A 24,181-nucleotide genomic window follows, 5' to 3' on the forward strand; every position below is an offset into this window, starting at 1 on the left:
TCCCCCAAAAAATATATAAAAAACTAATTTCTTTCTCATTTTAAGCCGATATGTATTCTTCTACATGTTTTTGGTAAACAAAATTGCAATAAGCATATATTGATTGGTTTGCATAAAAGTTATGCCATACTTCAATATTTTGACTGACAAATCAGACACTTTTGACACATTTTTTGGATCATTGACAACTATACAGCGATCAGTGCTATAAACATGCACTGATTACTTTATAAATGTCACTGGCAGGGAAGGGGTTAACACTAGGGGGCGATCAAGGGTTTCCCTATGTGTGTTCTAACTGTGGGAGGATGGGACTGACTAGGGGAGAGAGATCGGTGTTTATACTTAGTATGTACACACAATCAGTCTCCTCTCCCCTGAGAGAACTGGGATCTGTGTGTCAACACACAGATCCCGGTTCTCGCTCTGTTACGAGCGATCGTGGGTGCCCGGTGGTAATCACACCGCGCGCACCTCCTACATCGTCTTAAAGGGCCAACATACCGTTACGGCGGCTTGCCCAGGGGAGCCATTCTGCCACAGTAAAACTCCAGGCGGCAAACGGTTACCCACAACTTTGTTCTCTGGGTCTCTGCTTTCAGAAAATATATGATTTTTTTGAGAATTTACTGTAATTTCTTGAAAAATACCAGTGTTCTCTTAAAGAGACAGAGCAGGAGCACACAGTTCTTTTCATGTATTCTTCGTTAGTATAGTGGTAAGTATCCCCGCCTGTCACGCGGGAGACCGGGTTTGATTCCCCGACGGGGAGGCACAAATTATTTTTGCAGTGGCTGCCTTCTTCAGTTACAGACCTCGAAAAGGGATAAGAAATTCTGAGTCATATAAAGCAGTGGTCATCAACCCTGTCCTCACTAACAGGCCAGGTTTTAAGTATTACCTTGGGGACATGCAGACTAGAATACGGCAATCACTGAGCAGCAAATGATATCACCTGTCATGTATTTCAGTTATCTTGCAAACCTGGCCTGTTGAGCCCTGAGGACAGCGTTGATGACCACTGACTGATATAAAGCAAAAACGTGAAGGGTCTGTGGCAGGTTAGGGTAGTATATTGGCAGGTTGGGGTGGTATAGGGAAGGTCAGGACCAGTTAAGCCGCACAGTACAGTATACAGCACAGCCTTGTGCACTGTATGTGGCCAGAGGAAGACTCACAGCACTTCCTGGAGACACTTAGACACACCCAGCAGGAGGGGGGGGGGGGGGTTACCCGGAAGTGATGTCAACAGTTAAAATTCTCCAGGAAGTGCTGTGAGCTGATATAAAGCCAATATAAAGGAATAGTAGTGGTAAAAAAGCACTTGTGGGTTTAACCAATCGTATTTTTTTGCAAAATTCTCCTTGTAAGGGGGGTGTCCTATGCCTGCATACTTTTGCCGATAGGTGTCCCTCATTCCCATCTCAGAAAGTTGGGAGGTATGTAGGGGTGCCATTAATTCTTAATGGTGCCCCATCCATGGGTTGCTTTTGTTGTGGCACAATTTAAAAAAAATTGTCGGGGACTTATTTTCCCGCAATACTGCGGGTAGGGAAATGAATGGACTGCCCTACACGCAGCACGCATCCACACAGAACCAAGAGCTTGTTCACATGTCAGGCTGGAGGGGCAGTAAAACCACATGGTTGAGCTGTTTTTACCACCCCCAACTTTTGCCCCTTTAGCTGCAGAGGCAACAGCTGGGGGTGTAAACATGCTGTGGCTAGGGTTGCCACCTGTACGGGATTCACCCGGACAGTACGGGTTTTGAATCATGTGTCCGGGTCTCCTTCCGCCTTCTACCCGGACACATGATTCAAACTGTACTGTGGCTTAGCTGGTGGAGGAACACGAGTAGTTAATGTTGTTAGGGGAAAGTTCTTATCCTTATACAGCAGTCCCAACAATCTAATCTGAGTCCCAATGTCCTCTTCTATACAGATATACTGAGTAATGTAATTGTCGGGATCAGCAGCACAAGGATTACTCTGCAGGGACTATTTGATGGTTTTCGGGCTCAGGCGGAGTAATCCTTGTGCTGTGGTTCTTGGCAATTACATTACTCAGTGTATCTGTATAGAAGAGGATGTGGGGAGATTAGATTGTCCAAACTGCTGAATAAAGATAAGAACTTTCCCCTAATGACATTAACTCCTCGTGTTCCTCCCCCAGCAGAGCAGATCACAGAGAATACAGTCTGGATCACCACAGGAGGTAAGCACTTCTTGAGCCCCCAGGGAGTTAATTAGATTTCCTTCCCCTGGCCCCCCCAGCAGACGTTTTTTGGAATTTGTGCATACAAGAGGTGACTCCACCGTGAATATACAGGCATGGCTGAACAGCTTCACCCCGGGTTCACACTTGTGCAAAAACAGACAATGCATGTGATTTGCACCCGCATGCAATGTCTGGCAATCAATGCGAGTTAAGCCATACAGCTGTATACAGTTCTATGGCTGAACTCACATTAGATTTGCAGGAAATAGTGCAGGGACTCCCCCCCCCCCGCACTGGAATCGGATCGCATAGGTGTTCCCACCTATGCGTTCCGATTCCTGTGCGAGTTCACAGTTCGCACTGCGATCTGCAAACCGATCTGTGGGTGTCATTTGCAGAGGGCAGTGTGAACTGCTTGCAGGAGAAATGTGGCGCTGGAATTGCGCTGGTTCCCACATTGCATATGTGTGAACCTAGGCTCAGGGCATGTTTACACATGTGGTGTCCTCTGAAGAGCACTCCATGTTTGGATTGCTCTTCAGAGGGAATTTGACAGGCAGTGAGGAGGTGTTATATCACCTTCTCACCACTTGTTTAAACCCTACAGCAGCACCCTGCAACTGAATGCATTGCACAGCGATGCAGGAAACCCCCATTCACTTGGATGGGCCGTATTCAGCCGGCATTACAGCTCAATTTTTGCCACACTGTGATGCAAAGAATTTTGACTGCTGCGTGTGCCCCCCTCCCCCTCTGCTGTCTTTGCAGCTTAAGAGGAACAGTTGAGTAGAAGTAAAAACACGGCTCAATCTCTATTTTTTACTGTCCCCCAACCACAAGTGTAAAGAAAGTCGCAGAGCACTCTGAAGAGTAATCCACAGTGGATTATTTCTTATAAGTATTTGACAGGTGGTGAAGAAGCATTATGTTTTTTCCTCACCATCTCTTTTTAACCCCTAAAATCCCATACCACTGTGCTGTAGCCATTGTGCACTGCACACAGTTGTTGCACAGCCCCATTGAGTTAAATGGGTTGAGTTAAAGCGGAGGTCCACACAAAAAGTAAACCTCTGCTTTTCGGAACCCTGAAACCTGAAAAAGTTGGTCCGACGGAGCGTACACACGATCGGACAAAATTGAAAACTTGCAGATTTTGAAGTTTGTTGGCCGAAGGTCCGACCGTGTGTACGGGCCTTTAGAAAGCTTCATTGTAATTTTCTTTCAACAATCAATATTATTTTGATCCTTTGTCATGGGCCCTTTAAACTGCCAAGGGCTCATAGCCCGATCACTACCCTGCCTATTTGGTAATCCAGCATTGTTTGTATTTACTCGAAGTAAGACATTTTTTACAAAAACATTTAGGTAGATTCAAAGAGATGGGACTAACTTTAGGGCGGCCTAGCCTGTTTAGGCTACACCGCTGTAAATTAACTAGGCTAGTAGTGATTCTCAATCTACTTACCTACTAATCTACAGCGGCGTAGCCTCAAATTGGTTGGAGGGGGGCGTGTTGTATGGAAATGAGGCTTGACCTCACGTTTTTTTAAATTTTCTGCTACTGCGCATTTCCCCTGGGCGCCTACATTCCCCAGTGCGCATTGCGGCTAAGGACGCCGTACGGGCCTTTTGATTTCTACGTGTACGTAAACGACGTAACTCCCGATTCGCGGACGACTTGCGCAAACGACATAAAAAATTCGAACCTCGCGGCAGGAACGGCTGCCATACTTAACATTGGCTAGGCCACTAGAGCATAGCTCTAACTTTAGGCCGCCTAAGGCCTTACGGAAACAACGTTAATCGACTGTGGCGGGCTCGCGTACGTTCGGGAAGCGTCGTAAAAGCTCATTTACATAATCTACTCCGGCCACAATGGAAGCGCCACCTAGCAGTCAGCCAAAACATTGCAATCTAAGATAGGACGGCGCAAGCCGTCCTATCTTAGATATGTTTAAGTGTATCTCTGTTAGAGAATACACTTAAACATGGGTCGGTGCAGATTCAGAGTTAGGTCGGCTTATCTGTAGATAAGCCGGCCTAACTCTTTCTGAATCTACCTAATTGTGTAATATATAGTTGGTATGAGCTAAGATTCATTTTAGTGTATCTTTCCTAGAAATATGTGTTTGATAAATAGCTTTGCAGATATTGTGCAACATAAAAAATTTGTTCACAAGTAACCATAGGTGTGCGCAGCCTTTGGCATTAGGGTGTGCACCCCAAAGCTCAAACACACTCTACCGATCACTCACGATGTTTATTCAGAAAGGGAAGGGGCCAGTAAATGTCATATTTACTGGCCCCTTCCCCGACTCATCCTAAAACATCCACAGTAACAACCGGTGGGAGAGGAGGGAAGCTGGCAGTGCTGTGGGGGGAAGGAGGGAGAGCCAGGTCAGTAGGGGGGATCTGTTCTGCACAGGGAGATTAGGGTGTGCCTGGGCACACCTGACACACCCTGTGCGCACGCCTATGCAAGTAACGTAGTTTACGAGCGCTTTGAAAGACGAGCAACTTTTTTTCAGCATTTTTTCTTTGGTTTGCGAGTGCAAAGCGTTTATTTGTTAAAAAAATAAAAAGAATTACACTCACATTTGAAGGATTCCGCTGGCCATCCATGAAAAACGCTGTGTATATGACCAGTTAAGCCACATAGTACAGTATACAGCACAGCTTTGTGCACTGTATGTGGCCAGAGGACGACTCACAGCACTTCCTGGAGACACTTAGACACACCCAGCAGGGGAGAGCTTACCCGGAAGTGATGTCAACAGTTCAGAGTTCTCCAGGAAGTGCTGTGAGCTGATGCTGTGGACACATACAGTGTACTGTACACCAGCTCTACTAAATACAGTACCCTGTACAGTAAAAGTATAAGCACCAACCCCTCTGGCCAGCTTCTCCACATACAGTACAGTATACAAAGCAGGTGAGCACCAGACATCTTAACCCTGTGCACATTCTTTTACTGTACTTTTGCAACACAGAGCAACTGCAAGTTCAGTTTATTTTGTTTTTTGTTTACAGTACATTTTTTACTGTATTTTTGTTTTTCTGTATTCATTTTTATAGGAATAAATGGTTGTGGAACGAACTATCTGAGTTTCCATTATTTCCTATAGGAAAATTCACTTTGATATATGAGTGGTTTGGTTTAAGAGCATGCTTCCGGAACGAATTATGCTCTTAAACCAAGGTTCCACTGTATATGATTTTTTTTTCCGTAATTTCTTGAAATATAACAGTGTTCTCCCAACCACTTCAATACTGGGCACTTTTGCCCCCTTCCTTCCCAGACCAATTTTCAGCGCTCTCGCATTTTCAATGACAATTGCGCGGTCATGCTAAACTGTAGCCAAATGAAATTTTTATCATTTTGTTCACACAAATAGAGCTTTCTTTTGGTGGTATTTATTCACGACTCCAATTTTTATTTTTTTTCTATATAATCGAAAAAAGAGCGGAAATTTAGAAAAGAATTAATATTTTTGTTTTTTTATTTTTTTAAAAATCCAATAAAATCTAATTTTGTCATGAATTTAAGCCAAAATGTATTCTACTACGGTACATGTTTTTGGTATAAAAAAAAATCTGTTAAGTGTATAATAATTGGTTTGTGTGATCACGGACATATGTACGCAAATAATCATGTACAGATGTGCGCAGGTGATCACGGACATATGTGTGCATATGATCATTGGGACATGTGATTTTACTGTTACATATGTGAGGGGCAGGTGTTTTTACTATGTGGGGACATGTGTTTACTTTGTGTTTTACACTATGTGTGGGACACTAGACTGGTGATTAACCACTTAAGGACCCCCCACTGTATATATACGTCCTCTTTTTAAACATGGATATCTCAGTAACGGCAGCAGCTGCTGCCACAACTGAGATATCCATGTTTTCAGCTGGCGGCCATGTAAACGATAACGGCGGTCTCCGCGGCGGATTCGCAGCGAGATCGCCGTTATCGGTGGCGGGAGAGGGGCCCCCCCCCCCTCCCGCCACTTTTCCGCGCCCTCCGCCGCTTACCGGAGCCGTCGGTAGCGGCGGAGGAGATCCGATGCTGCCGCCTGGAGAGTGAGGACTTGAGTGAGGGCAAGATGGCCCCCACCCGTCCTCATAGCTCTGCTGGGCGGAAGTGACGTCAAAACATCAGTCCCGCCCAGCCTCTTAAAGAGACAATTTTTTTTCTGTCATTTTTTTAAATGACAAATTTTCCTTTTTTTTTTTTTTTTTTTGCATTTAAGCCTAAATATGAGATCTGAGGTCTTTTTGACCCCAGATCTCATATTTAAGAGGACCTGTCATGCTTTTTTCTATTACAAGGGATGTTTACATTCCTTGTAATAGGAATAAAAGTGATCATTTTTTTTTTTTTATATTTTAGTGTAAAAAATAATAAAATCAATAAAATTAAATAAGAAAACAAAAAAAAATTTTTTTAAAGCGCCCCGTCCTGACGAGCTCGCGCGCAGAAGCGAACGCATACGCGAGTAGCGCCCGCATATGAAAACGGTGTTCAAATCACACAAGTGAGGTATCGCCGCGATCGTTAGAGCGAGAGCAATAATTATAGCCCTAGAGCTACTCTGTAGCTCAAAAAATGCAACTTATAGAATTTTTTAAACGTCGCCTATCTAGATTTTTAAGGGTAAAAGTTTGACGCCATGCCACGAGCGGGCGCAATTTTAAAGCGTGACATGTTGGGTATCATTTTACTCGGCGTAACATTATCTTTCACAATATATAAAAAAATTGGGCCAAATTTATTGTTGTCTTATTTTTTAATTCAAAAAAGTGCATTTTTTCCAAAAAAAGTGCGCTTGTAAGACTGCTGCGCAAATACGGTGTGACAAAAAGTATTGCAATGACCGCCATTTTATTCTCTAGGGTGTTAGAAAAAAAAATATAATGTTTGGGGGTTTTAAGTAATTTTCTAGCAGAAAAAAATGTTTTAGTCTTGCAAACACCAAATCTGAAAAACACCTGAGGTCTTTAAGTGGTTAAGGATGAGCTCTGGCGTGTTTGCATAGTACACGTGCAGAGCCCGCCAGGAAGTGTGCACGGCGCTGCGCTAATCATAGCCAGGGAGACATTTCCCGATCTCTGCAGCCGAGCATCGGGACAATGTCTTCCTGGCTGTGATTAGCGCAGGGCCGTGCACACTTCCTGGTGGGCTCTGCGTGTGTACTATGCAAACACGCCAGAGCTCATCCTTACTGGTGATCAGTGAGTAAAAAGCTGAAAAAAACAGCTCATACTCACTGATCACCCGCCAGCTGCAGTGATCCACCCTCCTCTCCTCACCGACAACTTCTGTGTGAGGAGAGGAGAGCCGATCACCTAACAACCGGCTGTTTGTTTACATCACATGACGGCTGTGATTGGACACGGCCGTCATGTGATCAGGCCAATCACAGAGCCCTCCTGCCGATCTATGATGCTTCGTATCCGGGTGACGCGAGTGCATCAGGATCTCGCCGATGCACGGGAACGCACGCGCACAGTCCCCCTCCTTCTGAGGGATGTTCTTGAACGTCCACTCAGGAGGAGAGAGAGCCCATCCGGCCGTATATGTGCAGTGACCGGGTGGGAAGTAGTTAAAGAGATGGAGCAGGGGAATACACAGTTATTCATTAGGCCATAGTGTAAATATCTCCTAAATGTGCACCATTTTACTGTACATGAGGGCCACATTTTACTGGCGCATGTGGCCCTGTGCCATGAGTGGCGGCTCCTGTGCGCATACACAGGAGTGACGTTACTGTGACTCCAGCCAATCACAGAGCTGGAGTCCGTGAACCCGGAAGCAAGATGCGTAAAGATGGAAGCAGCCTCTAGCTAGAATGCTTTGTTTTCAGGTAAGTTTTACATAATATGCTAGTATGCAATGCATACTAGCACATTATGGCTTTACCTTGCAGGTAATGCATCTAAAGAAAAAAAAAGGTCCCGCAGTTTACAACCACTCTAAGAAAGCTTCACTGTAGTTTTCTTTCAACAATGCATATGATGTATGTCTAATCTGTGGAGCACTTCCTCATCCTCTGACTCAGATGATAATGTATATCTTCCCACCATATATGTCTTTGTCTTGGGGGTTCAGAGGTTATTTATCTTGCACCTTCTTGCTACAGCAAACTCGTTTCAGATGGCCGGTCCTACCGCAATTATGACAGGTCTGATCCTTAAATTGGCAGACCTTGTGGTCATGGTCTGTATTCCCCCAACGGTAGCAGGCTGACTCCCGGCTTGGTGGGGATCTGTTTTTCCAGTTTGCGGCAGCTGGCTTGACTGCTGTTCTGAAAACGTCCTGTTTCACCTCTTCCCTTCTGCCCTGGGGTTTCAATTCCTTTGTATCTTTCACAGCCATTTCCATCAATGATCTCAATTGCCTTTGTATGGGTAAGGTCTTTCTCTGTTAACAGTCTCTTTTGGCTAGACTCACAATTCAGTCCCATGACAAACTTATCTCTCAGTGCAATACTCCCCAAAAGAACAGGTAGAGGCTAGTCTGCGAAGGGCGAGCACATAAGCAGTGCAGTACTCCCCAAAAGAACAGGTAGAGGCTAGTCTGCGAAGGGCGAGCACATAAGCTTTCATTTCTTCACCTGACTGCAGCTGACTCTAATAGAACCAAATCTTTCTGCAATCTCTAGTGGTTTAGGCTGGAAGTGATCCTCTAACAGTGTCAGGAGCTCTGCCAATGTCTTAGTTGCTGGTAAGCAGATACCTAATGCCGCATACACACGATCGTTTTCATCAGACGAACCGATCGTGTGGGCCCCAACAGTTTTTTCCCCATCGGTGAAAAAACGTAGAACCTGTTTTAAAATGATCTGATGGTTAAAAAAACAATAGAAAAAAAACGATCGTCTGTGGGGAAATCCATCGGTTAAAAATCAACGCATGTTTAGAATCAAGTCGACGCATGCTCGGAAGCATTGGACTTAATTTTTCTCAGCACGTTATTGTGTTTTACGTCACTGCGTTCTGACACGATCGTTTTTTTAATTGTGTAGGCAAGACTGATGAAAGTCAGCTTCATCGGATATCTGATGAAAAAATCCATCCAACCGATCGTGTGTACAGGGCATAAGAGTGTCATATGTCTTAGCACTTCACTGTCAGAAATACTGCTATTTGCCTTTCACCTGGGATGGCATTTGCACTGAAATACTGTTCCAGTCACTCAACCCAGGAACTCCAGGATGTCAGTTCTCCATCAAACTCACTTAATGTCCCGATCAATGACATTTTCCTGCTGGGATCCGTGATTTCTTTTATATCCCCAGAGTTGTGAGAGACACGAGACTCTGGTCTGGAACAATGGATGTTTATTTCAGTACAGGCTGTACACTGCAATATGCATCTCAGGACAGTACATCGTATTATGCTTCCTTACATGTGCTCTAAGTTGGCTACTATGCCCTTGTCATCACTCTTGGGTGGAGCCAGCCTTAAAGTGACAGTACATGTAGAACCCTTCAGGTATAACAGTTAATTTGTGTAACTGTTATGCAGAGTACCCCCTGTGGAGGAGCTCAGGTTATGCATAGTGGCTGCAGGAAGCAAGGCACAACAATACCCAGCAATGCAGCATTCATTTGGATACAAAGCATTTTAGCTCACCCAACCTCCCATCCGTCGACACCGGGACAGTGCGGGTGCACGTGCATAGGGGAGAAACTCTGCCGTCACAGCTGCCCATTTTATTTGGGCCCTGTGGACCCCAGACATGGCTGTTAACCATGATAAAGCCGCCCTGAGGACCAGCAGTGGGGCTCCCTGGATTATGGGTCATTTAGCCAGCCTGGTAGAGGAGCACACCTAGGTCCTGCGCATAGTAGGAAAAAAGAACAACGCCAAGGCTGTAGGTGGGTTCAAATTTATATGAGTTAAGTTCTGTGGGTGGGGGGGAGGACGGGGTCGGAGCCTATACCCAGCTGTGCTGACATGGAGCCGTCAGGAAAGTAAACTTCCACCTTAAAATTTTTACCTATAGGTAATAAAATATGGCTTACCTATTGGTAGTGTAAATATCTCCTAAATTACAAAAAAATGGTGTAATATATTGTTGGTATGAGCTAAGATTAATTTTAGTGTATATTTCCTAAAAATATGTGTTTGATAAATAGCTGTGCAGATATTGTGCGAAATAAAAAATTGAAACTGCTTTATTCTCTAGGGTGTCTGCTTTCAGAAAATAGATGATATTTTTTTGAAAATTAACTATAATTTCTTGAAATATACCAGTGTTCTCTTAAAGAGACGGAGCAGGAGCACACAACACTTTTTATGTGTTCCTCGTTAGTATAGTGGTCAGTATCCCCGCCTGTCACGCGGGAGACCGGGGTTCAATTCCCCGACGGGGAGGCAATTTTTTTTTTGCAGAGACTGCCTTCTTGAGTTACAGACTTGGAAAAAGGATAAGGAATTCCAAGTCGTATAAAGCAGAAACGTCAAGGGTCTGTGGCTAAAATTATAAGGCAATATAGTTGCTGGTTGGGGTGGTATAGGGCAGGTTGGGGTGGTATAGGGCAGGTTAGGGTGGTATAGGACAGGTTAGGATGGCATGTGGAAGGTTAGGTTGGTATATGGAAGCTTAGGTTGTTATAGAATCAAGTTAGGATGGTATAGGGCAGGTTAGGGTGGTATAGGGAAGGTAGTGGCAGTTTGAGGTGGTATAGGAGCAGGTTGAGCTGGTATATAACGGCAGCTTTTTATGTGTTCCTCGTTAGTATAGTGGTCAGTATCCCCGCCTGTCACGCGGGAGACCGGGGTTCAATTCCCCGACGGGGAGGCAATTTTTTTTTTTTTTTTGCAGAGGCTGCCTTCTTGAGTTACAGACCTGGAAAAAGGATTAGCAATTCCAAGTCGTATAAAGCAGAAACGTCAATGGTCTGTGGCTAAAATTATAAGGCAATATAGTTGCTGGTTGGGGTGCTATAGGGCAGGTTGGCGTGGTATATTACAGGTTAGGATGGCATGTGGAAGGTTAGGTTGGTATATGGAAGCTTAGGGTGGTATAGAATCAGGTTAGGATGGTATAGGGCAGGTTAGGATGGTATAGGGCAGGTTAGGGTTATATAGGAGCAGGTTGGGCTGGTATAGGGAAGGTAGAGGCAGGTTGGGGTGGTATAGGAGCAGGTTGGGCTGGTATATAACAGCAGGTTGGGGTGGTGTAGGGGCAGGTTGGGGTGGTATATAGAGGCAGGTTGGGATGGTAAATAATCTTCCACGGGTGCACGTGCATAGGGGAGAAACTCTGCCGTCACTGCTGCCCATTTTATTTGGGCCCTACGGACCCCAGACATGGCTGTTAACCATGATAAAGCCGCCCTGAGGACCAGCAGTGGGGCTCCCTGGATTATGGGTCATTTAGCCAGCCTGGTAGAGGAGCACACCTAGGTCCTGCGCATAAGAAGAAAAAAGAACAACGCCGAGGCTGTAGGTGGGTTCAAATTTATATGAGTTAAGTTCTGTGGGTGGGGGGGGGGGGTCGGAGCCTATACCCAGCTGTGCTGACATGGAGCCGTCAGGAAAGTAAACTTCCACCTTTAAATTTTTACCTATAGGTAATAAAATATGGCTTACCTATTGGTAGTGTAAATATCTCCTAAATTACAAAAAAATGGTGTAATATATTGTTGGTATGAGCTAAGATTAATTTTAGTGTATATTTCCTAAAAATATGTGTTTGATAAATGGCTGTGCAGATATTGTGCGAAATAAAAAATTGAAACTGCTACCACTTTATTCTCTAGGGTCTCTGCTTTCAGAAAAGAGATGATATTTTTTTGAAAATTAACTTTAATTTCTTGAAATATAACAGTGTTCTCTTAAAGGGACAGAGCAGGAGCACACAAAACTTTTTATGTGTTCCTCGTTAGTATAGTGGTCAGTATCCCCGCCTGTCACGCGGGAGACCGGGGTTCAATTCCCCGACGGGGAGGCAAACTTTTTTTGTTTTTGCAGAGGCTGCCTTCTTGAGTTACAGACCTGGAAAAAGGATTAGCAATTCCAAGTCGTATAAAGCAGAAACGTGAAGGGTCTGTGGCTAAAATTATAAGGCAATATAGTTGCTGGTTGGGGTGCTATAGGGCAGGTTGGGGTGGTATAGGGCAGGTTGGGGTGGTATAGGGCAGGTTAGGGTGGTATAGGGTAGGTTGGGTGGTATAGGACAGGTTAGGATGGCATGTGGAAGGTTAGGTTGGTATATGGAAGCTTAGGGTGGTATAGAATCAGGTTAGGATGGTATAGGGCAGGTTAGGGTGATATAGGAGCAGGTTGGGGTGGTATAGGGAAGGTAGAGGCAGGTTGAGGTGGTATAGGAGCAGGTTGGGCTGGTATATAACGGCAGGTTGGGGTGGTCCTGCAGACCCCCTCTTCCTCAACCCCTCTCTTCTCTGCCTCCCTTCTCCCCCCCCCCCTTCAGAAACATGTTCTTAGCTTAACAATGTTGTTTTCGCAACTACTATTACAATGTTGAATATCGTTGAAACTCCCAACGATTGCACCAAAAGACTGTACATTGGGACATGGCCCTAGGCCCAGTTTAGCATACAATGGCTAAAAGAAGTAATGCAAAGTGAACCTAGGTAGCCAGTTATTCAGTCACTATTGCTACTGTATACATTGTTGGGATGACTGAAATAAGTGACTTTTGCAATGTACAATGACTATGTTTGTTTGTTAAAGAGTTTATTCTCCTTGTAACTTGTTCTCTTCACTATGCTTGTACAATTCTTTATCAACTCAATAAAGATACTTTGACAAGGAAATATAACACTGTTCTCTTAAAGAGACGGAGCAGGAGCACAAAAAACGTTTTATGTGTTCCTCGTTAGTATAGTGGTCAGTATCCCCGCCTGTCACGCGGGAGACCGGGGTTCAATTCCCCGACGGGGAGGCAATTTTTATTTTTTTTGCAGAGGCTGCCTTCTTGAGTTACAGACCTGGAAAAAGGATTAGCAATTCCAAGTCGTATAAAGCAGAAACGTGAAGGGTCTGTGGCTAAAATTATAAGGCAATATAGTTGCTGGTTGGGGTGGCATAGGACAGGTTAGGATGGCATGTGGAAGGTTAGGTTGGTATATGGAAGGTTAGGTTGGTATATGGAAGGTTAGGGTGGTATAGAATCAAGTTAGGATGGTATAGGGCAGGTTAGGGTGATAAAGGAGCAGGTCGGGGTGGTATAGGGAAGGTAGAGGCAGGTTGAGGTGGTGTAGGAGCAGGTTGGGCTGGTATATAACGACAGCTTTTTATGTGTTCCTCGTTAGTATAGTGGTCAGTATCCCTGCCTGTCACGCGGGAGACCGGGGTTCAATTCCCCGATGGGAGGCAATTTTTTTTTTGCAGAGACTGCCTTCTTGAGTTACAGACTTGGAAAAAGGATTAGGAATTCCAAGTCGTATAAAGCAGAAACGTGAAGGGTCTGTGGCTAAAATTATAAGGTAATATAGTTGCTGGTTGGGGTGGTATAGGGCAGGTTGGGGTGGTATAGGGCAGGTTAGGGTGGTATAGGGCAGGTTAGGGTGGTATAGGGCAGGTTAGGGTGGTATAGGGCAGGTTGGGGTGGTATAGGACAGGTTAGGATGGCATGTGGAAGGTTAGGTTGGTATATGGAAGCTTAGGTTGGTATAGAATCAAGTTAGGATGGTATAGGGCAGGTTAGGGTGATAAAGGAGCAGGTTGGGGTGGTATAGGGAAGGTAGAGGCAGTTTGAGGTGGTATAGGAGCAGGTTGGGCTGGTATATAACGGCAGCTTTTTATGTGTTCCTCGTTAGTATAGTGGTCAGTATCCCCGCCTGTCACGCGGGAGACCGGGGTTCAATTCCCCGACGGGGAGGCAATTTTTTTTTTTTGCAGAGGCTGCCTTCTTGAGTTACAGACCTGGAAAAAGGATTAGCAATTCCAAGTCGTATAAAGCAGAAACGTGAAGGGTCTGTGGCTAAAATTATAAGGCAATATAGTTGCTGGTTGGGGTGCTATAGGGCAGGTTGGGGTGGTATAGGGCAGGTTAAAGTAAACTTCCACCTTTAAGTTTTTACCTATAGGTAATAAAATATGGCTTACCTATTGGTAGTGTAAATATCTCCTAAATTACAAAAGAATGGTGTAATATATTGTTGGTATGAGCTAAGATTCATTTTAGTGTATATTTCCTAAAAATATGTGTTTGATAAATAGCTGTGCAGATATTGTGCGAAATAAAAAATTTAAACTGCTACCACTTTATTCTCTAGGGCAGTGGTTCTCAACCTATTAGTGCCATGACCCCTGGATAAAATTTCCCAAGTTGTGGGGACCCCTAACAGTAAAATTATTTTCGTAGTGTGGGTTGTCGGCACCCACAGCAAGACAAGTAATTTGCGCCCCTAACCCACGGAAATTTAGCGCTCCCTGAGTCCCCTCCACTCGTACCGTATTAAAACCCCTTATGGTACATTTTAGGATGTACCACTCTTTCTCTTTGTTCTCCTCTTTTTCCCTTTTATCTCTTGCTATCCTAATTTCTTGTTTTTTTCCCCCATCCTTCTCTCTAGCCGTCTTTCTTGTTTTTTCTCTTTTTTGTTTCTCTCCCTTTTTCTTTCTTCCGCCCCCTCTTTTCCTCTTCCTTCCATGTATTCTCTATTTTAATTCCTTCTCTTACTCCTTGGTGGAGGGGGAATGGGATGAGTGGCAATGCTGAGGGGAGTTCTGATCAGCCAACTTAGGTGCTCTTGATTAAGGTCATCTGCTGATCGGAGAACTGTAGTGGGGACTTTTAATGGCAACTATAATCACAGGTAGGGTTACTCACTGTGTCTCTGACTTTATGGTGTCTCATAGCAGTGACACCTATGCTGAAATCAGGAGATAGGGTCTCCTCCAGCCCCTCCCACCTCACAATCCCTGCCAGTCAGCGGACCTCTACTCTAGTCTCCGCCCCCCAGCTATGCCGTGAACTGAATGGGCGGCTGCGAAGAGGCTGAGTGGGCGGCCGTGTGTTCCAGGAACAGCCCAGCTGGGTGGTCAACGGCTCCAGAGACAGCCCTGCTGAGGAGCCGCAAGGAGGCTAGGAGAGCGGTGCAGGCTTTAGGAACAGCCCAGGATTTGGTGACCCCTGGCAAATCATCATTTGACCCCCGAGAGGGTCCCGACCCCCAAGTCGTATAAAGCAGAAACGTGAAGGGTCTGTGGCTAAAATTATAAGGCAATATAGTTGCTGGTTGGGGTGGTATAGGGCAGGTTAGGGTGGTATAGGGCAGGTTGGGGTGGTATAGGACAGGTTAGGATGGCATGTGGAAGGTTAGGTTGGTATATGGAAGGTTAGGGTGGTATAGAATCAAGTTAGGATGTTATAGGGCAGGTTAAGGTGATAAAGGAGCAGGTTGGGGTGGTATAGGGAAGGTAGAGGCAGGTTGAGGTGGTATAGGAGCAGGTTGGGCTGGTATATAACGGCAGATTTTTATGTGTTCCTCGTTAGTATAGTGGTCAGTATCCCTGCCTGTCACGCGGGAGACCGGGGTTCCAAGCCTTCCTCTCCTTCCAGCTCGTCGGGATGCCCTATTTAGGGGCAGTGGGTTTGGGGGTCGGAGCCTATACCCAGCTGTGCTGACATGGTGCCGTCAGGAAAGTAGACTTCCACCTTTAAATTTTTACCTATAGGTAATAAAATATGGCTTACCTATTGGTAGTGTAAATATCTCCTAAATTACAAAAAAATGGTGTAATATATTGTTGGTATGAGCTAAGATTCATTTTAGTGTATATTTCCTAAAAATATGTGTTTGATAAATAGCTGTGCAGATATTGTGCGAAACAAAAAATTGAAACTGCTACCACTTTATTCTCTAGGGTCTCTGCTTTCAGAAAAGAGATGATATTTTTTTGAAAATTAACTGTAATTTCTTGAAATATAATAGTGTTCTCTTAAAGAGACGGAGCAGGAGCACACAAAAACTGTTTATGTGTTCCTCGTTAGTATAGTGGTCAGTATCCCCGCCTGTCACGCGGGAGACCGGGGTTCAATTCCCCGACGGGGAGGCTAATTTTTTTTTTGTGTAGAGGCTGCCTTCTTGAGTTACAGGCCTGGAAAAAGGATTAGCAATTCCAAGTCGTATAAAGCAGAAACGTGAAGGGTCTGTGGCTAAAATTATAAGGCAATATAGTTGCTGGTTGGGGTGCTATAGGGCAGGTTAGGGTGGTATATATAGTTACATAGTTAGTCAGGTTGAAAAAAGACACAAGTCCATCCAGTTCAACCACAAAAAAATAAACAAACAAAATAAAAAACACAATGCAATCCCATACACCCAACTCCATACCCACAGTTGATCCAGAGGAAGGCAAAAAAACCCTAGCAGAGCATGATCCAATTTGCTGCAGCAGGGGAAAAAATTCCTTCCTGATCCCCCGAGAGGCAATCAGATTTACCCTGGATCAACTATACCTATAAATGTTAATACTCAGTTATATTCTGTACATTTAGGAAAGAATCCAGGCCTTTCTTAAAGCAGTCTACTGAGCTGGCCAGAACCACCTCTGGAGGGAGTCTGTTCCACATTTTCACAGCTCTTACTGTGAAGAAACCTTTCCGTATTTGGAGATGAAATGTCTTTTCCTCTAGACGTAGAGAGTGCCCCCTTGTCCTCAGGGTTGACCGTAAAGTGAATAACTCAACACCAAGTTCACTATATGGACCCCTTATATGTTTGTACATGTTGATCATATCCCCCCTTGTTCTCCTCTTCTCAAGAGAATAAATTTAGTTCTTCTAATCTTTCCTTATAGCTGAGCTCCTCCATTCCTCTTATCAGTTTGGTTGCCCTTCTCTGCACTTTCTCAAGTTCTCCGATATCCTTTTTGAGAACTAGGGTCCAAAACTGAACTGCATATTCCAGATGAGGTCTTACTAATGATTTATACAGGGGCAAAGTGATATCTCTGTCTCTGGAGTCCATACCTCTCTTAATACAAGAAAGGACTTTGCTCGCTTTGGAAACCGCAGCTTGGCATTGCATGCCATTATTGAGCTTATGATCAACTAAAACCCCCAGATCCTTCTCCACTACAGATCCCCCCAGTTGTACTCCCCCTAGCATGTATGACGTATGCATATTCTTAGCCCCCAAGTGCATAACTTTACATTTATCAACATTAAACCTCATCTGCCACATAGTCGCCCAATTAGACAGAGCATTGAGGTCGTCTTGTAAATTGGAGACATCCTGTAAGGACGTTATTCCACTGCATAGCTTGGTGTCATCTGCAAAGACAGAAATGTTACTTTTGATCTCAGACCCAATATCATTTATAAATATATTAAAAAGTAAGCGTCCCAGCACTGAATATATGTATATGGTATAGGGCAGGTTGGGGTGGTATAGGACAGGTTAGGATGGCATGTGGAAGGTTAGGTTGGTATATGGAAGGTTAGGGTGGTATAGAATCAAGTTAGGATGGTATAGGGCAGGTTAGGGTGATATAGGAGCAGGTTGGGGTGGTATAGGGAAGGTAGAGGCAGGTTGAGGTGGTATAGGAGCAGGTTGGGCTGGTATATAACGGCAGCTTTTTATGTGTTCCTCGTTAGTATAGTGGTCAGTATCCCCGCCTGTCACGCGGGAGACCGGGGTTCAATTCCCCGACGGGGAGGCAATTTTTTTTTTTTGCAGAGGCTGCCTTCTTGAGTTACAGACCTGGAAAAAGGATTAGCAATTCCAAGTCGTATAAAGCAGAAACGTGAAGGGTCTGTGGCTAAAATTATAAGGCAATATAGTTGCTGGTTGGGGGTGCTATAGGGCAGGTTAGGGTGGTATAGGGCAGGTTGGGGTGGTATAGGACAGGTTAGGATGGCATGTGGAAGGTTAGGTTTGTATATGGAAGCTTAGGGTGGTATAGAATCAGGTTAGGATGGTATAGGGCAGGTTAGGGTGGTATAGGAGCAGGTTGGGGTGGTATAGGGAAGGTAGAGGCAGGTTGGGGTGGTATAGGAGCAGGTTGGGCTGGTATATAGGTTAGGATGAAAGAAAAAAGGTGGGACAGCCGCACTCCAAAAAAACCCCTTACTTTAATTAAAAATCACAAAATACATGCCACAGCAAAAAACAGCACAACAAAAGAAAAGCTGACGTTTCGCACTATGCCTTAGTGCTTCTTCATAGCTAGTGTGTAAAAAGTAAAATGAGTGAATATATACCTTACAACCCAATGAGTGGGAGGGGGCTCTGGAAACAATTAAGTTAAACAGGGTCCCCTGTGAAGTTTGGGTGTGTCTCGACAGACAATCAGAGAGTGTCTTATGTGGACTATGTCTCATGCAAATTCATAGTGAATAGTGAACATTGGATAAAACGATGTGTTGACCCAATAGAGAAGTGGGGTGCAGAAAAATGTGAAAGAGAGTGTAGGAGTATGTGTAAGTGTGAAGAAATATATTTGAGTGTAAGAGAAGTGAATTAAAGTGGACAGGAAATGGAATGATATGTGTAAAACATGTATAACTTGTATAAGTAACAAATAAAATGAAATGAAGAAAACAAAAAATATATATGATATGAATTGGAGTGCGATAAAGTAAAGTGAAATTAATTAAAAAAGAAGAAGAAAGAAAAACAAATAAAAAGTGAAATGGGGAAAAAAGGGAAAAAATGGGGGTGAATATGACGGTGAACCATATAAAGGACGATGCATAAACCATAAAATAATATGGTGTAATGTAGTGAACAAAAAATGCCTAAAGATTGAGCATAGTGTAAAGGTGCACCTTAATTCTAATGGTCTTATTTGTTTTATAGTATATTAACTTGTGTTTTTTATTATTTTTATGATTGTTATTATATTATTTTTGTTTTTTGTATTTTTGTTGCCTGTATGTGTTTGTGTACTTACTCATTATTGAAATAATAACTGAGACACCGGGGCATCTATCTGGACTGGTTAAACATTCATTGTGGGCTGAACCATTAATACAAAGACAAAAACAAAAGCAAAAAGACGTGAACATGTGTGGCCGTTTATAGAAGAGTTCTAAAATATCCTAAAAATCAGTAAATGAGTAAACATGCAGAGTAGTATGGAATGATAGTAAAAAAGAGGCACTTGAAATGTCGGGAAGTGTCAATGTGGCTATATGAGGCTAATGAAAAATAACCGCTATTAGCGGACAATTGCCAACATGTGAACCTCATTCTAAATAGAGAAACTCTCTAGAGAATGATAGCGATCAGAGTATGGGCATGGAGTGTGTGTCAGGTTGCATAGCGGAATCGATATATTGGTATTACAATATTTTAATACTTTAATGTTAGACTGGAAAGGGAAAAGTAAAACCAAAAGGAAACCAAAAGGTTAGTGAAGGGTTAATGAAAAACTCCCTAGGCAGTAGGTAAACATGTGTTGAAATCAAAAATACGCTATCTGATTCTCTGTCTTGACACATCCAATTACAGAAAAAGCCACATTTGAGGCCACCACATCTCGCCGACAACAAAGACATCGCCATACATGTCGCGATGACTGTGCGATCTACATGAATTAAATACTTAAATGTGTATTTACAAGGAACAAATAAAATTCGATAAAACGGAGAAGCGGAACATTGCTGTTGACAGCTGTATATACAAAAAACAGTTAATACAGTAATAAGAACAAAAAACACACAATATGCATATGAAATGTACCGATAAACATATTAAGATAACGAGCAATATCGTATGAATGGCTAGGAAGCCAGCAGAACTGTAATCGTGGGACATATCTTACAATGTATGTTGGTTGGTTCTCTAATGAAACCCAAAAAGAAAGAAAGAAAGAAAAGAGTATAGGATACTGAGATCTTGTTGAAAAGGGTGCCAAGAGCCTAGGTGTTTTGTAGTCCTCTTACAAAAAATGAGATACTGTATTTATGGATCCTGTAAAAATCGGGGAAAAAAACATCCAGGGTGCTTGTAAGAAAATAAGGTTAGGAAAAAAGGCAAGATGAAAAGAGAGGGGGAGGGGGAAGGGAATAAGGAGAAAAATGGTAAAATGTGCGCAAGGAAGAGCGATGAATAAAAAAAAATAAAAATAAATAAATAAAAAAATAAAAAAAAGGGTGGAAGTGGGAAAAAATAAAAAAAATAAAGAAGTGGAAAAAAAAGGTGGAAGTGGGAAAAAAAAAATAAAGAATCGGAAGTGGAAAAAAAAAAAAAAATAAAAAAAAAAGGGTGGAAGTGGGAAAAAATAAAAAAAATAAAGAAGTGGCAGTGGAAAAAAAAAAAAAAAGGGGTGGAAGTGGAAGTGGGAAAAAAATAAATAAAGAAGTGGAAAAAAAAAAAAAGGTGGAAGTGGAAGTGGAAAAAAAAAAGGTGGAAGTGGAGAAAAAAAAAAGAAAAATTTATGAATTTAAATGGGCTGGTATATAACGGCAGGTTGGGGTGGTGTAGGGGCAGGTTGGGGTGGTATATATAGGTAGGTTGGGGTGGTATATAGAGGCAGGTTGGGATGGTAAATAATCTTCCATATTTGAATTTTTACCTATAGTTATTGTACATATCTCCTAAACATGCACCATTTAGGAGATATTTACTGTACATGCAGGCAGTGACAAAACTGCCGCATGCATAGAAAGAAAAAAAAAAAGGTCAAAGGTTTACAACCGCTCTAAGAAAGCTTCATTGTCATTTTCTTTCAACAATCAATATTATTTTGATCCTTTGTCGTGGGCCCTTCAAACTGCCTTGGGTCAATGCCTACCCTGCTTATTTGGTAATCCAGCACTGGGCTTGACATGTTTGGTATGTATATACTCGATGTAAGCCAAGCTTAAACATTTTACAAAAAAAATGGTTGGTTTGAGCTAAGATTCATTTTAGAAGGCTCTGGCAGATTTGCCTTTCCAGGGCGGGAGGCTATTTGGTGCCTCCTTGGACGACATCATAAAGGATGCCACGGGGGTAAGAGCATGCTCCTCCCCCAGTCCAGAAAAGGAAAAGAGCCACGCTACAGGCCGGGACCCTCTTTTCCCACGCAAAAGCGGTATTTTCGTCTGTCAGGTCCCACAGGTAGGCATCCTCAGACCGACAAAGGGCCTGCTGGGGGACAAAAACGTCCCTGGGTTCGCAAGCCAAACAAGCCTGCGAACAAATCTGTGACAGCATGAAGGTTTGCCCCGCCCAACTCTCGGGTGGGGGGACGTCTGCATGAGTTTGCGGCTCGGTGGACCTCCCTGATTTCTGACCAGTGGGTCTGCGAAATGGTTTCATCAGGGTAAAAGACAGTTTATTTCTCGTCCACCAAACAGATTCTTTCCCTCAAACCTTCCTCTCCTTCCAGCTCGTCGGGATGCCCTATTTAGGGGCAGTGGGTGGGGGTGGGTCTGAGCCTATACCCAGCTGTGCTGACATGGAGCCGTCAGGAAAGTAAACTTCCACCTTTAAATTTTTACCTATAGGTAATAAAATATGGCTTACCTATTGGTAGCGTAAATATCTCCTAAATTACAAAACAATGGTGTAATATATTGTTGGTATGAGCTAAGATTCATTTTAGTGTATATTTCCTAAAAATATGTGTTTGATAAATAGCTGTGCAGATATTGTGCGAAATAAAAAATTGAAACTGCTACCACTTTATTCTCTAGGGTCTCTGCTTTCAGAAAAGAGATGATATTTTTTTGAAAATTAACTGTAATTTCTTGAAATATAACAGTGTTCTCTTAAAGAGACGGAGCAGGAGCACACAAAAACTGTTTATGTGTTCCTCGTTAGTATAGTGGTCAGTATCCCCGCCTGTCACGCGGGAGACCGGGGTTCAATTCCCCGACGGGGAGGCTAATTTTTTTGTTTTGCAGAGGCTGCCTTCTTGAGTTACAGGCCTGGAAAAAGGATTAGCAATTCCAAGTCGTATAAAGCAGAAACGTGAAGGGTCTGTGGCTAAAATTATAAGGCAATATAGTTGCTGGTTGGGGTGCTATAGGGCAGGTTAGGGTGGTATATATAGTTACATAGTTAGTCAGGTTGAAAAAAGACACAAGTCCATCCAGTTCAACCACAAAAAAATAAAAAAACAAAAAAAATAAACAAACAACATAAAAAACACAATGCAATCCCATGCACCCAACTCCATACCCACAGTTGATCCAGAGGAAGGCAAAAAACCCTAGCAGAGCATGATCCAATTTGCTGCAGCAGGGGAAAAAATTCCTTCCTGATCCCCCGAGAGGCAATCAGATTTACCCTGGATCAACTATACCTATAAATGTTAATACTCAGTTATATTCTGTACATTTAGGAAAGAATCCAGGCCTTTCTTAAAGCAGTCTACTGAGCTGGCCAGAACCACCTCTGGAGGGAGTCTGGTCCACATTTTCACAGCTCTTACTGTGAAGAAACCTTTCCGTATTTGGAGATGAAATCTCTTTTCCTCTAGACGTAGAGAGTGCCCCCTTGTCCTCAGGGTTGACTGTAAAGTGAATAACTCAACACCAAGTTCACTATATGGACCCCTTATATATTTGTACATGTTAATCATATCCCCCCTTGTTCTCCTCTTCTCAAGAGTGAATAAATTTAGTTCCTCTAATCTTTCCTCATAGCTGAGCTCCTCCATTCCTCGTATCAGTTTGGTTGCCCTTCTCTGCACTTTCTCCAGTTCTCCGATATCCTTTTTGAGAACTGGTGCCCAAAACTGAACTGCATATTCCAGATGAGGTCTTACTAATGATTTGTACAGGGGCAAAATTATATCTCTGTCTCTGGAGTCCATACCTCTCTTAATACAAGAAAGGACTTTGCTCGCTTTGGAAACCGCAGCTTGGCATTGCATGTTATTATTGAGCTTATGATCAACTAAAACCCCCAGATCCTTCTCCACTACAGATCCCCCCAGTTGTACTCCCCCTAGCATGTATGATGCATGCATATTCTTAGCCCCCAAGTGCATAACTTTACATTCATCAACATTAAACCTCATCTGCCACATAGTCGCCCAATTAGACAGAGCATTGAGGTCGGCTTGTAAATTGGAGACATCCTGTAAGGACGTTATTCCACTGCATAGCTTGGTGTCATCTGCAAAGACAGAAATGTTACTTTTGATCTCAGACCCAATATCATTTATAAATATATTGAAAAGTAAGGGTCCCAGCACTGAACCTTGGGGTACTCCACTGATAACCTTGGACCATTCAGAGTAAGAATCATTAACCACGACTCTCTGAATTCTGTCTTTCAGCCAGTTTTCTATCCATTTACAAACTGATATATCCAATCCTGTAGACCTTACCTTACACATGAGCCGTGTGTGCGGAGCTGTATCGAACGATTTTGCAAAATCCAAGTATATCACGTCCACAGCCACGCCTCTGTCCAGGGTTTTACTTACCTCTTCATAAAAGGAAATCAGGTTTGTCTGACAGCTTCTGTCTTTCATGAATCCATGCTGTCTGCTGCTTAGATAGTTTTTTTCCAGCAAGAACTCATCCATGTGGTCTTTTATTAAACGTTCCAGTATCTTCCCAACTATAGAAGTTAGACTAACAGGTCTATAGTTACTTGGCAAAGACTTTGTTCCCTTTTTAAATATGGGCACCACATTGGCCCTGCTCCAATCCAGTGGTACTATTCCTGTCATTAATGAGTCCCTAAATATTAGATACAGTGGCTTTGAAATTACAGAGCTCAATTCTTTTAGGATCCGTGGGTGGATGCCATCTGGTCCAGGTGCTTTATCCACCTTTATTCTGTCTAAATATTTCTGGACCATATCACTTTTGAGCCATTGTGGATTTGGGGCTGTGTCACTCCCACCCCCATTTTGGACATGAGCCCCTCCCCCATGCTCCTTTGTATACACAGAGCTGAAGAAAGCATTTAATACATTTGCCTTCTCTTTGTCCCCAGTCACCCACTCTAGATTATTTTGTAAGGGGCCTACATGCTCAGACTTCACCTTTTTATAATTAATTTATTTAAAGAATTTTTTGGGG

The 24,181-nt window shown here is 43.3% G+C and overlaps 8 non-coding genes across 8 annotated transcripts; all 8 read left to right on the top strand.

Annotated features, from left to right (window-relative positions):
* The first annotated feature begins 10,533 nt into the window (after positions 1-10,533).
* Positions 10,534-10,605, top strand: TRNAD-GUC. Its single transcript has one exon. It is a non-coding gene; the product is annotated as a tRNA-Asp (tRNA).
* A 355-nt stretch (positions 10,606-10,960) lies between these two features.
* On the top strand, positions 10,961-11,032 carry TRNAD-GUC. Its single transcript has one exon. It is a non-coding gene; the product is annotated as a tRNA-Asp (tRNA).
* Positions 11,033-12,112: 1,080 nt separating this feature from the next.
* TRNAD-GUC lies at positions 12,113-12,184 on the top strand. Its single transcript has one exon. It is a non-coding gene; the product is annotated as a tRNA-Asp (tRNA).
* An 885-nt stretch (positions 12,185-13,069) lies between these two features.
* TRNAD-GUC lies at positions 13,070-13,141 on the top strand. The gene has a single exon. It is a non-coding gene; the product is annotated as a tRNA-Asp (tRNA).
* An 867-nt stretch (positions 13,142-14,008) lies between these two features.
* On the top strand, positions 14,009-14,080 carry TRNAD-GUC. Its single transcript has one exon. It is a non-coding gene; the product is annotated as a tRNA-Asp (tRNA).
* A 2,108-nt stretch (positions 14,081-16,188) lies between these two features.
* On the top strand, positions 16,189-16,260 carry TRNAD-GUC. Its single transcript has one exon. It is a non-coding gene; the product is annotated as a tRNA-Asp (tRNA).
* A 1,536-nt stretch (positions 16,261-17,796) lies between these two features.
* Positions 17,797-17,868, top strand: TRNAD-GUC. Its single transcript has one exon. It is a non-coding gene; the product is annotated as a tRNA-Asp (tRNA).
* Positions 17,869-21,952: 4,084 nt separating this feature from the next.
* TRNAD-GUC lies at positions 21,953-22,024 on the top strand. The gene has a single exon. It is a non-coding gene; the product is annotated as a tRNA-Asp (tRNA).
* Positions 22,025-24,181: the final 2,157 nt, after the last annotated feature.

Source organism: Rana temporaria, chromosome 4 (assembly GCF_905171775.1).
Source record: "Rana temporaria chromosome 4, aRanTem1.1, whole genome shotgun sequence".
Lineage (NCBI taxonomy): Eukaryota > Metazoa > Chordata > Amphibia > Anura > Ranidae > Rana > Rana temporaria.